The sequence below is a fragment of the Dendroctonus ponderosae genome, unplaced genomic scaffold, assembly GCF_020466585.1.
Source record: "Dendroctonus ponderosae isolate FM_Combo_2020 unplaced genomic scaffold, Dpon_F_20191213v2 Dpon_F_20191213_6, whole genome shotgun sequence".
Lineage (NCBI taxonomy): Eukaryota > Metazoa > Arthropoda > Insecta > Coleoptera > Curculionidae > Dendroctonus > Dendroctonus ponderosae.
Window position 1 is genome coordinate 13,972,302 of NW_026018814.1, and position 16,528 is coordinate 13,988,829.

The following is a 16,528-nucleotide window of genomic DNA, read 5'->3' on the forward strand; positions in this document are numbered from 1 at the left end:
ACTTGATTCGATTGATTTTTAGTTTTGAATATTATTAAAAAGTACTGTTGATATTGATAAAGGAATGTACAATTTGTGTAGAAATGGGTGTTAGTAGCTTGAAGTTTTGACCATAAATTGATGTTACATGTGCAACTTGAAAGTTATTAATATAAATGTGGGAAATAATGCAATATTTACCTTATTCGTCAACTTAAAAAATCTTACGCCAGAAAATGTTAGGATTCCAGCTTACATATTCGGAGCATAATGACAAAACCCGAATTTGAAGGGAGTTTTTGTTCTTGCAAACACGTATGTCTTTATTTGGAAGTAAACAGCAGTCATATTTTTTATATACATTAAAATTTAGCGAAATGTTTAGCTGCCTTGGTTCTTCTTAATTCACCGACCATAAAAGTCACATAAAAATTCTTATTATTTTTTCTACTATTTTTCAATTATTGCTAAAGCGATAAATGTCTGATTTTCAGTTTTTGCACACGCAGGATTTCCTCACTCGCGTTGTTATAATTGAAAAGACATTTCAATTATTTATTAATTGATATAAAAACTAACTCTTTGGCTCAACTAATTATTGAGAAACGTAGAAAATGGCGCGTCGTGTTTGAGTCAGTTTTGCAATAAACCGAAACAGCTAAATTGAAGGCTTTTGAAATTAATAATTTTTTGAGGAAACTGCCGACATTTTTTGATTTCTTAGGCAATGCTTCACTTTCCAAAAGAGCCATTAAGTTATTTCTGTGATATAAAAATTAGCACTCTTGCGCTCAGAGTTCGCTTTTTGACTCAAAACAACAAGAATTTATTTAAAACCATTTGAAATTAACATTTCTTTGACAAAACTGCCAAAATTTCTTCAGCGATGCTTCACTTTGTAAAAGCGCCATTTAGTCTTCTCGGTAGTGATCTAAAAATGAACGCTTTAGCTCGGGAAGAACGGGAGAGAAAACGTGAAATTTTAGCCTAATCTTGGCTGCAATCTGCTGCACAGTCCGTAAATAAGCAAATGCAATTCTAGGAATTAGAGTTGTATGGCCAATCCTTAAAGTTGCTACGTACATATCTATTAACATTTATCTTCTGAAAAATACCGAATGCAACTGGACTTAACGGTTGGATCACACTGATTAGGATGTATTGAAGACAAATAGATCATGTGATGAAAATCGTATATGATTTTATACAGCTAGCAGCAGCTACAGCAGACTGACAATATTTTTAAAAACAACTCGTGTATTTTGATCCTATTTTACTCATTTTGTAGCACGTGTTTTCTTTGATATCATTGATCATAAAAGTAGATTTCTTCAAATTATTACTGTTAGGCACTTAATTTTTAGGGCACAGGTTTAAACAACCAAATTCAAAGTTGTATCATTGAAATACAGCAATATTTATGCTCAGTTTTTGTAAATGTTATGAAAATCGCACGTGTGTGTCAGTCATTTCCTCAATACTTTATTTAATTCTTAAGCCATTAATTTATGGCACTTCAACGTTAAATAAATGTTTTAAATGGATGCATCAAATTGAGCAAATTTATACGACTTTCAATAAATTGATAAGCTTTTAGGGGCGGTACGAGACTCAATACAAAAATTTTAGTTCCATCAACATATGCTCGACAACAGCAACCTCTTTGAGATACAGCGTGTTGAAATTTAAGTACAGTTTATCCCGATCGTTAAGTAGGCTGCAGATGACATTAGCCATGGCCAGCAGGATTCCCCGATCTTAATAGTAGGGATTTTTTTAATGAGCGCAATGTAGCGAATCCTTCTCTCAACAATTTAGAATATTGAAGAAAACGAATGGCTTCCTGTAAAACTATACGAACAAAATATGAGCAAAAACACAAAAACCCATTCGTAAACGGGGGAAACAGCACTTTTAATTCAGAGCACCCACTTCCAACAACTTTTTTGTTAGCCATTTAATTAAGCAATTTATGTAAAGTTGTTTTCTTAAAATAAAATAAATCTCATTTTTCTGGAATTAGAAACTCTACTCAAATCTAATTGACATTTAAAGGTGTTTTTCGACTTTTTAACGCTAAAATCATGCGCCGGGAGTTATAAAATCGAAAGATTAGCTTTGGTCAAAAATGAATGCGACCAAAATAAATTTATGTTTTCAGATATAGAGTGGCATTTCTTACTGAAAATATTCAATACCCAACCCGTAGGGACAACGGTAAAAATAATAAAATTTTGTTTAGGTTTATCGGAAAATGTATCTTGATTCAAGTTTTATCTTAATGGCGGTTCGAAAATCACCTTCTTAGATATTAGTATGTCATTAAAAAGCACTCTATTAAAATAAAAAAAAATATATTTGTGTTCCCCAATGGTTTGGCGACATATTATCTCAATGCAGTTAATATTTTAAAAACTTGTGCAAACCTAGCAATTGAACACGCGTTACCATATATGGTAACAGCAGGAGCTACTCAGTTCTCTCGTACAACTAAACATGTTTTTTCCAATAAAGCTAAATTAATTTGATTATATCGTTATGAATTAATCAGAAATTGAAACAAATTCTATTTTGGTATCATTTGTGGCAAATGCGTCTTTATTCCGCTCTATTTGCAACTTTTGTTGCTGCTCTTCAAGTAAAAATACGTCCTGAATATTTTCTGACGCTTGCAAAATATAATATATGTCTTGTAAACGTAAATACAATTTATTTAAACTGGTTTTCAAAATTATGCCGTGCTGAGAAATAATAGCGGGGTGTTGCTCGACATAATTACCTTATATGTATATGATGCTGTTCGTTACATTTGTACAATATTAAACCATCGCCTAATCTTCAATAAATCGTGTGCCGTTTATTTCCTACAAGAAAAACGACCAATTGTGTCCACCTGTAACACCCAAAGCAAATAAATCAAACTCCTAACAGATAAATGTGGTTTTTCACATCTGGACCCGTATTAAGCATATATCATAGACCGCTGACATTCCTTCAATAATTATAATTATTAAAGTAATTCACTTAAATTTTCGAATAAATGATCACAGCTCTTTAAGCTGCGGTTAGGGGGCAAATTATACATATCTTCAAGTCTAAACGGGCAACAAATCTCTTCGGTCTGACAGGTATCTTGAAATCGCTTCGGAATTTCTTATACCTGACAAGAATGGAATGTTATAACAGTTTTGAATGAATCGAGGACATTTGGACAAGATAAACCACGGTCAACTAAATGATAGAGTACAAGATTAAATACATATACAATTGAAGAAGTTACATTTTTGCTAATCGAATTTTGACTGGATCCTTGAGCATTTTCGCTGTGAACATTGATACGTTTTGAAAATATCAGGTTTTGGTACTGTAAAAATATTTTTTATTTTGTCAAATACAATTACTATGCAGGGTGATTTACGTAGACCGTGCATTAGAAGTTTTTCAACTTGCAGTTGTTCTAGAAACTTAAAATTTTGTTTCCGGTCATAACGAGTCGGGCTGAAACCACGCAAAACACATTGAGCCCTCTAGCTATACAGGGTGTAATAAAACTACCACCTAACTTTCTTATTTTAAATGCAAACCCCTAATTTATTTAGCATCGTATAGTTTGGTTTCTTATTGTTTAATCATAGCAAAATTTTCAAGTTGTCTGAAAAAAGTTTGATGGTGCCATTTAAAGAAATCGTTTTATTGTACAGGGTGGTTCACTAAGAGAGGGGATCGGCCATATCTCACAAACTCTTAGTCCTATCGATTTTTAAGTCGATCGAAATCTAACATATATTAGTAAAGTTGCTCAGGGTAATGGCCAGAAATAACTTTGAAGTTTTCAAAATGGCGAAATTACAATAGTAAATTTTAAATACGGATTTTTAGCGGTTTAGGACAGGCTAAGGTAGGTTGCAAATACTTTAATTCTTTTCTTGACAAACGTTCAGTTATTTGTTGTGGCAGTATTATTGTTCTAGCTAGACAAATAAAGTGGCGGGGAAGGTCAAATAACGATTCAACAAGTTGTTAATAGCTCCGTATTGGCTTAACCAAATTCAACGCCTGAATTGCAATTGAATAACTCTTGATTTACGTTAACACCTGCTATAAAATATTGGCCGATATGATTGCCCCTTTGGCCGCCAGAGGGCGCGTTATAAAAAGTCGTCAAACTTTTTCGATTTTCTTAATTTTTTTAAATGGAATGATACATATTTTTTTTGATGCTTAGAAAGAGTATAAAAAATGAAGCAAACTAGTGAAAACCGCACACCGATATATTTGTTCTAACCGAAGATATAAGCAATTTGACAATAACAATGATATTGTTGGGTTGTTAACAAAACAATCGGTCCTGAGAAGAACCGATTGTTTTATTTAACGCATTATGAGTATTATTTGGATGAAATGCACCCTTGGGATTAAAGCCTGCTTAGATGCTCAAAATGTTTGCTGTCATTTCGAATGCATTGCTCAAGCCTGCCTCTGCGTATATAAAACAGCACTCTCTACTTCTGAGATAGGAATGTGATGAATTGCATCCTTAATTTTGTCTATTAGGTCCTGTTTGGAAGTTGGTCTAGTTTGGAAAACAATCTTTTTTACTCTCCCCCACAAGTAAAAGTCTATACACGTAAGATCGGGCGACCTAGCTGGCCACGGGAATAAACTGCCTTGTCCTATCCATCTACCACAATAAGCGTTGTCCTAAAATCGACGGAAATTTACCGCAAAATGAGCATAATGAGAAAAAAAAATTAGAAAAAAAAGGTGAGAAAAATTATCGACTTGGGGTTTTCACTATTTTGTCTCATTTTTCGTTCTCTTGATAGGCGACTTAAATACTATACAGGGTGATTCAAAATTGGCGTCATTCCTCTGGAGGTGTTGTCTGGCGCTGTTATAGGAGTACAGAAAAAATAGTAAAAGAAATTAATTGTTATTAAAAACTGAGAAATTTGCAAAAAACTATATCAGAAATATGGCAGCAATGTTTTTCAAGGTAATCTGGCTAATTAACATTGCGCGAATACCTGTTGTTTCGTAATTATTTAATTATTTAAAACTCCGGTAACCATGGAATTATACAGACTGACAATAAGATAGACAAGGATAAAAGGTTAATTCAACAAGATTTGTTGACGAAATGTCAACCTGTTCTCATAACCTCGAATTCTGCGGGGTTTTGTGTTTACATAAATTCTCCATACAACACCAAACATTTGAATGGTTAACTCCAAACAAGCTAGTGCGTGTGTAATCTCCTTATTATCCGCTCTTATCAAGCAGCTTCTCGTATTCAGTTAATTAACTCGTGCTCCATTTGCATCTCCTTGTGCTGTGTGTATCGTACAAACGCCTTTCCTCGGTATTTACTTGGTTCTTGAGAAAGTGTCAGTTATTGTGCTCTGAGTGCCCCTGGAAGGCTCTGCTGCAGTTATGTCCAATACTTGCTCCTCTGTGCCTGGAACCCGAACATCTATCGTCCACTATCTTCCTGGAACCACTCTCTTCGCCCTTTGTTGGCATGAGTTCTTACAGCTACTGCTATGTTACTGTAGCATTTCCCCTGAACTAATCGCATATTAGCAAATTCGTGAAAGGAAATTCAAAGTAAGTCACAGTTTGACAAATTATTGTTATTATTGACAAGGGCTATCCACCTGTAACTATCTGTTAATGACAAAAAACTTTTTCAATATCAAAATTTTTCGTAATTTGGAGCAAAGATCGTAATTTTTCTTTTTGAATGCTTAAGTTTTCCAATAGGCTGCCAATCCAACGTGGGATTGTTTCAAAATAATGCTTAATAACAAAGTTGAAATTCGATCTTCAACTGTTAATATATTCAAAAAATTTTGGGAAAAAAAAAATTTCAATATTTTTCTGATACTCCCCAAGGGAGCWTCCTAATGSAAGCTCCCTTAAAAGGAATGACGCCAATTTTGAATCCCCTGCATATCTTTACATTTAAAAAATTGAAGAAAAACGACAAAGTTTCTCGACCTTTGATAACAAGCCCTCTCGCGGCCAAAGAGGCAATCATAACAGCGAATATTTTTTAGCATGAGTTAAACTAAATAAAGAGCTTTTTAACTAGAATTAAAATTTTGCATTTAATTAAGCCAGTACGGAGCTATCATAAACTTTTGCAACCAATATTTGAGATTCCCCCACTTCTTTATTTGACTACATAGAACAATAGTACTCCCACAAGAAATAAGTGAAATTTTGTCAAGAATAGAATGAAGGTACTTCCAACCTACGTCAGCCTATCTGAAACGGCTGAAAATCCGTATTTAAAATTTACTATTGCAATTTCGCCCTCTAGCGGCCATTTTGCAAGCTTTAAAGTGATTTCGGGCCGTTTCCCGGAGCCACTTTACTTATATATTGTTTTACTTGAAATCGATAAGACTAATAGTTTGTGAGATACGTCCGACTACCTCTCTTAGCGGCCCACCCTGTATATATATGGAAATCATGAAACATGTGCATTGAAAAAAGCGGTCAATGAAGTCAAAGTTTAGATCCTTATTATGAATAAGCTGCTGATGGAAGAGGAACCAAATTTACGGGTGTTCTGTATCGAGCACTGAAGATTTCAAGTTAAAATACAAGGCGGTAAACATTATTAATATCTTGCACCAAAAAATTGATATTTACAATTATGAAATTTAAAAGAAAATGTAGTAGGAAACTAAATTTTAAAGGCATAAAAACCGAGTAAAAAATTTTGTTTTCGAAAATAGAACAAATCCCTATTGAGAATAGACCTCTTTAATTTAGAATGTAATTCACAAAAGGAAACAACAATAAATGCAACAAATTAGAAGGCAATAGAAAGTGCACTTCACACAAAAAAGACACTTGTTTTACATTTTTGCTGTTGCGCTCGTATTAAAACAAGAAATTGAAATAACGCAATACAGAATGCAGATACTTTCTCGTCGTTTTTGGTCGCATAAACATTACATGCACTAATATAGTAAAATACAAGCCAACAATATCTGAAAGCGATCTTCCAGGGAAAATGTAAAGCCAAACTTACCTAAATCCCACAACATCCAACAACGACCGTCACCTGGAAACAAAAGAAAGGTGTTTAATGTACAGGAAATAACTCTAAGGTCCATTGAAACTGGAATGTAAAAAAACAGTGAAATATCTGTTCGTTCTCAAAAAACCTCCCCCGTCTCAAGCCAAGTGTTTTTTAAAAATGCCTACATTTTTCCGAACACTCTGTATATTAGAGACCGATCTTACCTGGCTTCTGGATGCGGGACTCTATGCTGAACCATCTCCGTATCGGCTGTGTGCAAAAGTTCACTTTAGTTGATCTAAATGCCCAATAACACACTTTTCAGCACCAAACTGCCAATATTTGGATAGCCGATATATTCCCAAGTAAATATGACCACGACTGGCAAGAGACGCAAAGAAACTAACAATTTATTTCATTCCTAGCTTGTAGTAGGTACATCGAATATTTGCTAGTTTTTCGCTCATTTATCGTTTTACTCGTCTGAATAATTTTTTTTTGACCAAGTATAAACCGGTAAAGATAAACAACTTAGATCAGGCGCACAATAGTCATTTTATGCTCAATGAAAACCGGGTATTTCCTATAATAATAATATACATTATTTTAACTAAATTCATTATGTGATCTGCTGTATTTAGAACGCAATTCTCAAACAATATACAGGGTGGCATCCAATCTATCTTCCCAGAACTTTCACCATCAATAGCAGGAAAGTCAAACACTTTTCTTTAATAAAAGTTTGGAGTTTGGTCCGATTGTCTTCCTTTGAACCAGAACCGTGCATTCGAAGTTTTCCAATTTACAGTTGTTTAAGAAACTTCAAATTTTGTATCCGGTCACGAGTCGTGCCAAAGCCATGCAAAATACATCTAGCCCTCTAGCCCTCCAGGGTGTATGGAAAGTACAATATAACTTTCTTATTTTATTTGTGAAGCCCTAATTGTTTAGCAGGGTTGGATGGGTCTTCCAATTGCGAGTTTGAACCACCCTAGTTTTGTTATCTTATCTCTTATATTTTTTTTTTGTTGTCAATTGTTTAAGAAAAGAATACCTGTGCAGATTTTTACATAGCAAACCATTTCAAATTAATGCTTTTAAATTCAAAACATCAAAATTCCTAAAAAAATCATTAAAATTAAATCATTTTTAATGATCATGGCAAATTGAGAATTATGCATTAGGCTTTCCAACTATTGTAAACTATACCAAAGCAATGAAAAGTAATTTACCTGGAAGCTTAGACTACTAACATATGAGGTTGTGAAGATGAAATGCAGAAGAGGAGGCAGTGAAGACGCAGTAAAAGACGAGTTTAATTGACAAAATCACAACCCTACCTAAAATATAGGAAGACAAACACATTAAGCTAGACCCCAAACTTCGATTGTAAGATGCCTGGCAGGGTCATAAACTCCCAGTGCGTCTTACGCAAGGAGAATTGAAGCCCTCGAAAAAATCAACAGTGCTAAAAATACTGTAGGGGGTCCGTTTAATAAATGCAGCCATTAAAATTAATCCTGAGGAGGGATTTCTACCAACTAGACAAAGATGTATCCTAAAGCATTGCGAACATGTTGTAAGAAAGGATGGAGTTGAGAAGCTGGTCATCCAGAACAGGGTCGATGAGAGAACGAGTAGAGGACGATCACTAGTCCGATTCATTCCCCAGATTAAAATTTAACAAATATGTCAATGGAGGAAGCAATTACGACTGCGGCAGATAGAGACTCCTAGAGGTAGTTGACCTGTCGACTTACATGATGAGTCTCTACGTTGGAAATGAGCAACGTCAGAGAAGAACTGAGCTTGAAGAGTTTAACTAAGAGTCTTTCTGTTGAAAGTTTATGTCACGTAGATTATACTGGCTTAAGTCATCACTTTCAAATTTAATACTTAAACATATTTAAGCTTTGCTTACTTAAACGTGGTTTACATCGTTTCCTGTAACAGGAAAACTATTTAGGGATTATCATGTTCAAATGTGAAGTACCTTAATCGGTGGAGCGATTTATCATGACTGATTTGCAATAATATTATTGCTTAATCTCGTTCTTGCTACATCATTCACTATTACTTACTTTAGTTTAATACTGGTCGGGCCAAGAATTTTATAAATTAACAGCTGATCATTCGTAAACTATTACAATGCGAAAATAAAAACTCTCAAACAAATTATCTGAAAATCAACGTCCAATGCCTGCAAACAGCAGTGACTTAAACCAGGAATAAAGATAATAATCTAGCCGGTAAGTAGAAAAAACATGTAAAGGGTCTTATAAATATAATTGATTTTGACGCAGAAAAACGGTGAAAATCTGACAAATCAGTGCTCTGAAACAGACACATGTTATGTACCAATTGGGTCCAGCTCAGTATATTTTGCTCAATTTGGAAGTGTTAGTAATTATAAGAAAATGGAGTAAATGCGGCAACACCGCATCAGGGACAGTTTTTGGCTGTAGGTGGCGCAAAGGAAGAAGAGGGGTTGTCGTGAAAAACGAAACGAGAGAGTGTGAAGAAAATTTGGTATCTGGGTAGAATCGTTAATAAATTCAATAATTAAATTGGAGTTGGATTTACTTAAAATCAGAAAGTGAAGCAATAATTGACTGCAGCTAAGGTTAAAACCTTACAGGAAGCTTCACAATCATTCCTCAAATAGCCGAAAAGGTTTTGCTAGTTTAGTGGTAAACCTACCAGCCATATCAAACGAAACTGACATGTCTGAAGAAAGCGCGTCTTGCCCTTCTTCGCGAAATTACCTAGTCATGTCATCCAGGATGTTTGCAAGATTGATATCAACATTGTCATCACAACCCGAAATAATTGATTTCTTCGAATGTATGAAATTCTGACTTTTCAGTAGGACTGTTTTTATGAGACGTTTTTACAACCGTGCTCCAAGCAAATTCAAATATTGTTTTTTCTGTATAACGTTATTGTTTTCACTCTATTTTTCGATGATATTTACTACATAAGAGTTGCTTGCAACATCTCCATTACATTGTGTTTATGTGCGTTTCCAGGGTCTGAGGTATCTTTAGACTTATTTGGTTTACTTCGATGATTCATAGCCTCTATATCTTTTTCAGAATTAACTTCTATTTAGCAGTAGGTACGTATAATTCAAGAATTAGTTTTTAATGTAAGAAAGAGATAAAAGTCTGATAGATGTCAGAGTGAATTGCCTTTGGAATTCGAGCTTTCCATTTGGAAAACATTTCGATAATTTGTTCTTGTATCGATTTCTTCCTTGCTTCTAAGCCATCTTCTAGTTTGTTGAGTGAATGTCGAAGGGCTCGGCACAACAAATTCATTAATCTTCAGTTGATGTCGAAGTCTATTTAAACATTCATTAGACCACAGTGCCTTTGTTGTGCCGAAGCCCTTTGGTTTGACTATAAAAAAACATTTCTAACTGTGTGATTTGTAGTTTGTTCTTCTCCTACCAGTGTCGTGCCCAAAGGGCTCGGAACAACAAATACATCACAGTCCACTTAATCTCGAATTTTACTTATACATCGATTAGGCCCTAATGTAATTGTTATGCCGAGCCCTTCGGGGACGACATTGATCTGACAGCAGAAACCTTTCTGACTGTCTACTTTGTAGTTTGTTGTTCTTCTACCAGTGTCGTGCCCGAAGAGCTGGACACAACAATTGCATTATCCTTCACTGGATGTCGAAGTTGATTTAAACATCCATTAGACTTCAATGTATTTGTTGTGACGAGCCCCTCGGGCAGGACACTGGTAGAAGAACAACAAACTAGAAATCATTTCAGGAATGTCTAACATTTTTAAGTGGCAAGAAAACATACATATTTTTTTGCGCAGAAACCTATGAATGCTACAAGATTTTACAACGAGCACAAAGTTTTGAATAAATGATCAGTGCATCAACCAAACAAAAAAAAGAGTTGATTCCATCCACCAAATAAAAAGTTCTGGTAGTTTTTGTACCACGACACTCAGGAATTCACCACTTGTCCAAAACGGCTGAACTCGATTGTTTCATAAAAATATGAGCCTTACATAAGAACAAACTCACAGCGAGTTTCACCAAAATACATCGCACCATTCTACCAATATTAAAAAAAAGATCAATTTTTTGAAGAAATCTGATCATCAATACCAGAGGAGCCAGACATTTTTTGTTAATAAAAGTTGGGTCAGATCGTCTTCTTTTGATCCAAATAATATCGCAGTACTCTATTGATCATGTGCTTACGGGACACCGTGTATATTTCAGAAACAACAAAAATGCGTGAACTTGGGTAGAGGACAAATAATATGAGGCTCAAATTTTTTAATCTTGACTCAATTTTTTTATTTTTACTCACCGATTTCAAAGTTTTTTTTCAAAGTTTAATTCCAAAGTCATAGATAGATTAACTTTGAATGTTTAAGTAGGAAGTTAAAGAAGTAGAAAAAACTAAGATCGTTAAGTTGAAATATTTTTTGGTCACTTTTAGTACTTCATAATAAACGAAAATAATAAAATATTCAATTAACTTACAAAACACTAGCCGTAAATTAAGTTTACAATAAATATTCAAAATGATGATAAACATCAATACTCCTCTGAACTCATCTCACAAAGGATTCGCTACTGAACAATGTAACTTTCTCAAATTAAATGGAACACCCGGTATGTGAGACATTCATCAATTAGTAAATATTCTATAGCTTCATTAATTAGTAAAATAGAACGCTAATCTACAATTGAAACTCATCTTCAATAGGCACAATTATTGAAACAGTATATTTAATAAATAACTCGTATGTGTGAATTAACAAACATAAAAACAAATTTTTGTTCCGCCTTGTAGATGCAATTGTTCATGTTGTGAACAAATTGTAAGTTATTCATCCATAGACAGTACTGCCAATGGGTGGCCAACTCAATTGCTTATTGTAACAATAGATGAAAAATGTATTGTATGTTTTTATAATGTTTATTTTTATGGCTCGGTTCTTACAAAAGCCAAAAATTTACCTTAAAATTGTATTCTGGCAAACAGTAAATTGATAAAGCTATTCATAAAAATCGATTTGCACTACCTTGCCACCCGATCGGCCTCATTCGAAGCTCTTTTCAGCCTGGGAGACACATTACTTCATTCCGTTCCTCATTCCAAATATTACGCGAAGCACTTTGTGTAATCGATAAACGAATAAAAGTGAGCTTTACCTGTTCCTTTAGAAAGGGCGCTACCTAGAAACATTAATGCAATGGCGCACAAATATGTGCAGATTTTCTAATCGGGATTCCAGAAAGTTTCCATATCGATTTGTTGGAGTTCCCACTAATAATAGCAAATATAGTTTATATCCATTCTGTTGTTGCAGTCAAATAAAGCTATTTTGGGGGGACCTTAATTAACAAAGCCTATACTCACAAACTTTTATCTTGCAGTTTTTAAACATTAAAGCGCTTTCAGTGTTCCGCTCAATTTTTAATTAGAGAAAACTCTTGCTGCATTTAAAATTAAAAGTGGCTGCCGATGGTGAGTTTTTTCTTTTGTTGAAGGGTTAATGTAAAGGCCTGGAGCGCAAAAATTAGTTCAGTGACGTAGTGGAAAATCTGAATTAATTCCGGAAATTTCCGCATTTTTTAAACAAAAACGATTCTCTCCACTTTTCTTGAATCATCACTGGTTTGTCGTAGTTCACATATAGCTGTCGATGTGAGTAGACGTGTTCTAGTCGCGGTGATAGTGGTGTTTACAGTTAGAGGCATACATCGATTAAATACCATTCCATACGAGGTGGTATTGCGGTCAAGGCCGTCAAGCAATCGTGTGACAAATATCAACAAGACGATATAAAGGTCAGGAACAACCATCGGAAGATGGCAACAATAACGAATAAGTTTGCACTTACACAGCAACAATTAAAAAGCGAAAATGAATTACATTTGTGGGAGGTATTGCAGCAAACCCTGACTCAAAAGAACTAAACCATTCGAACTGGTTTAGAAAGCAAGAATTTGTGAGAGAGTACATGTCAAACCGATGTACTATAATATTACGGACAGAGTGACTATCGGAGGATGTGTGTGCTTTGTGTTTTTTAAAGTAGTAGATTAAGTTAAAGACAAATGGCTTATTAGTATACTGTACTAGATTGCTATAATAATAAAATAAAAAAAAAATAAAAAAATCACTGGTTTGTCAAATATCGGGGTTTTGAAATCACCATCGCACTAGAATCCACATAAAAAAATCAAACGGTTTAAGAGTTGGAGATCGCGATGGTCAAGCGTATTCATCATCTTCGTCGGATAGTTCCTATCCGTTTCGGATGTGCGCCGTCATACATGCTTTCTTAACTTTGTTCACTGCAGCCCGGAACAACTCACGTTGCACTCATACCAAATCAGGTTCTAAGATTTATTAACCATGAGATTCGTCTTCTATTTCAGTTTTCCACACTTTGTTTTCCTAGTGCTTTTCCTAGCAGTAGTCTGTAGTGACATTTGTTTTCATTTCTGACCGCAGTATTGGAGCTTTTCTTCCTCCACAGCATTAACGACTTCCCTTTCCTTGCCATTTTATTAGTATTTCCAATATTCTACGATACAAGCATAACCATCCAAGTTTATACGCAGAGCACACGTAACAGCGCAGAAGTCTTACCTTGGTGTGCAATATTATGTGATGGTTTGTGAACAGATGTGATGTCTCATCTTGCTGAATGTAGTCCTGGCCTTTTCAATTCTGCATGTTTTTCCTGATAATCATCCCTTTTCTCGTTCACCAGAGTTCCGAGATAAGTAATCCTGCTCATTCTTTCGGCTAAAAGCTCATGACGGCTCTGCTGATGCCGAAAGTTTCTCATTGTTCAGATATTAATGTTGTACCTATTTGCTTATAATCATTAGTTTTGCCTTATTAATAGTAATGTCCAGGCCATATAGTTCACTGCACTCTGTTATTCCATTTATGAGATTTTGTAACCCCTCTATGCTATCGGCAAAAACGACCGTATCATCTGCATAACGAATATTGTTCACTCATTCATGGATATTTCCGTATCTGTGTGTAGTATGAATTCTGAATAAATATTAAACAATAATGGGGGGCGAATGCAGCCCTGCCTTACACTGCTTAGTATATTCATTTCCTCTGCTGTCTCATTTCCGATTCCGACGAAAGCTGATTGATTCCAGTACAGGTTGACTATTATGTTGATGTCCCTTACATCCGAGATTACGTTTTCCAGAAGTTCTATCATTTTTCGATGTTTCACTCTATCAAAAGCCTTCTGGTTGTCAACAAAACATGCAAACACGTTAGAGTTCATGTCCCTGCATAACTGAAATAAAACCAAACTGTGTAGGTGATATTTGGTCTTCACAGAACCTGTAGATTCTTCTGCGTATGAGTTGTAGGAATAGTTTCAGTAGACGGCTCATCCGATCTATTGTTCTAAAGTCTTAAGCTTTTTAACGGTGATGAACTCGATGTGAGCCATTCGTGTGGCATCTTCCATGAACCGTATATCTTATTAAATACATTCGTTAACCACCTCATGCTGTCTTCATCACAAAGTTTCAAGAACTCCCGGAGATTTTTCTTCCTTCATGGATTTTATTGCTGCATTATGAGAATAACTGGACCTGTGTCATCATCTGCCTTCCCTCGTTGTGGGTTATGGTGGTCACATGTTTAAGTTTAGACGTCCCAGTTAACTCTTTAGCCTTTCAGTATACGTTGAAAGTATCGTGCCTTGCCTGCACTGTTTCCATTTCAGTACACTTTTCTTTAATGCGGCTTTTCCCAGATTTACGCACCTTTATTTTAATGATTTTGTTTATGCTTTTGTATGCGCATCATCGTCTTTCTTTTTTCTTCCTTGTTCCATCAACTGTAAAATCTCTACGGTCATCCAACGATTTTGAATTTTCTCAGGTTGTAACAAGTGGTCTTTGATGTTCTTAATTGTCGTGTTGAGTTTACACACTTGGCCTTCGTGACTCGGGTCTGACAGGTATTTGACTTCGTTATTTAGGCGGGTTTTGACTTGTTGATTTATTGATGGTTCTTTTACCGTTCTCAGATCATGCTTACGTACGTTGTTACTCTTCTTTAGTCTCTTCTGGATATGCCATTACTGACTTACAGCTATTTCGGGATCTTTTGGTCATCAGTATGAAGTCGATTTGGTATCTAATTACATAATCCGTCCTGTCGCGTGGTGGTTTCAATCATATATTTATTGTTATGTATTCTTGCTCTTCTGCAAATAAACCAAGCAAGTCTCTTCTGTCGTTGGTCTCCCCGAGGCAGATATTTTTTTTCTTAACCGTCCCCCTTAGTCCCTACCGATTGCGCTTGCGCGTCTCACTGCCATGTTGCCGCTATGCACATACGTGGTTTTTAATGGGCTGGCCTTGCTCGAATAGCGACGCCTAACCTCAGAAAGAGTAATTTACTTTTTTTTAGTTAATTGTTTCTGGTTAATATTTGTTGGTGGTTAAGATGCAATTTCATAGGAGAAAAAATGTTATGCTGCATATTTTTCTGATTTTTCACAGGCATGTATATAATTAAAGTGAATGTCATAGACAATATTTGAATATATTTGTTCATTATTTTAGAAATCAGAAAACAATAAAAAACAAACAAAATCCATAACTATTAAAACTCCAAAATCCAAATCTTGACTTGAGCATCAATTTCAGCAACAGGCACGGAAATAAAAATGTGCTAGAATACACAAGAAACCGTGTTTTTCTGAGGTTATAATTTGGTTCGCAATGAAAGTATCAAAATGGCAAAGCGGGAATGAGACGAGCAAGCGCAATTAGCCAGGACTGGTGTGGACAGTTAAGAAAAAAATATCTGCCTTCCAGAGCCCATATGGTACCTATATCTCTTATCCGTCGTATCTCCTATATGTCCTCCTCTTGAGGCTGAGGTCATAAAAAGTTACATCGTTGTATCGATGTATGGTAGGTAACATTCAAGTTATTCTGCATGGAATTAACATGATTTTTAAATATTTTGTTTATAAATAGAAAATTATTAACTGTTATTAAGCTATTATTTAAGTGAATTCAGCTTTTAGAGTCGTGACGATGAAAGAGAAAGTACTGATTCTGTGTCTGAGGGGGACCTACCTGGTTCACCACTGTTTTAAAGATAACATAAATATATAAGTTTAATTAAATATTCATATATGAAAATGATTTTTACTTTGAGGTCATTAAAGCAGTGGACAATATCGATTCCGTTTACTTTCGGTGTTCATAAAAGTGTGAGGTTTTACAAACTGCTGCTCACTGATTTTCAAATGTGTATTAAATAGAAACGCTCCATGTCAGCTATAGCAGATTATATTTTTTTAAACATTTTACTTGTCAATATATTTTGGAGTTGAAATTTTATATTCTCAGGTAAATTTTGCATCATTATCATATATTATTTTCAATATCAATATATGGTCTACCTGAGTAATATAATGGCATACTACAAAATATGTGTATTTCAATATTGATATTAAA

At 34.9% G+C, this 16,528-nt stretch overlaps 1 protein-coding gene across 1 annotated transcript in view; it reads right to left on the reverse strand.

The window, feature by feature from the left end:
• The window catches only part of LOC109543812 (homeobox protein homothorax), a 250,340-nt gene extending 242,935 nt beyond the window's left edge, over positions 1–7,405 (reverse strand). Inside the window, exons 1-2 of the mRNA XM_019913687.2 lie at positions 7,240–7,405; positions 7,025–7,057 (exon numbers count right to left, since the gene is read on the reverse strand). The gene's annotated coding sequence lies outside the window, so the exon portion shown is untranslated. The remainder of the gene's footprint in view (positions 1–7,024; positions 7,058–7,239) is intronic.
• Between the last annotated feature and the right edge of the window lie 9,123 nt (positions 7,406–16,528).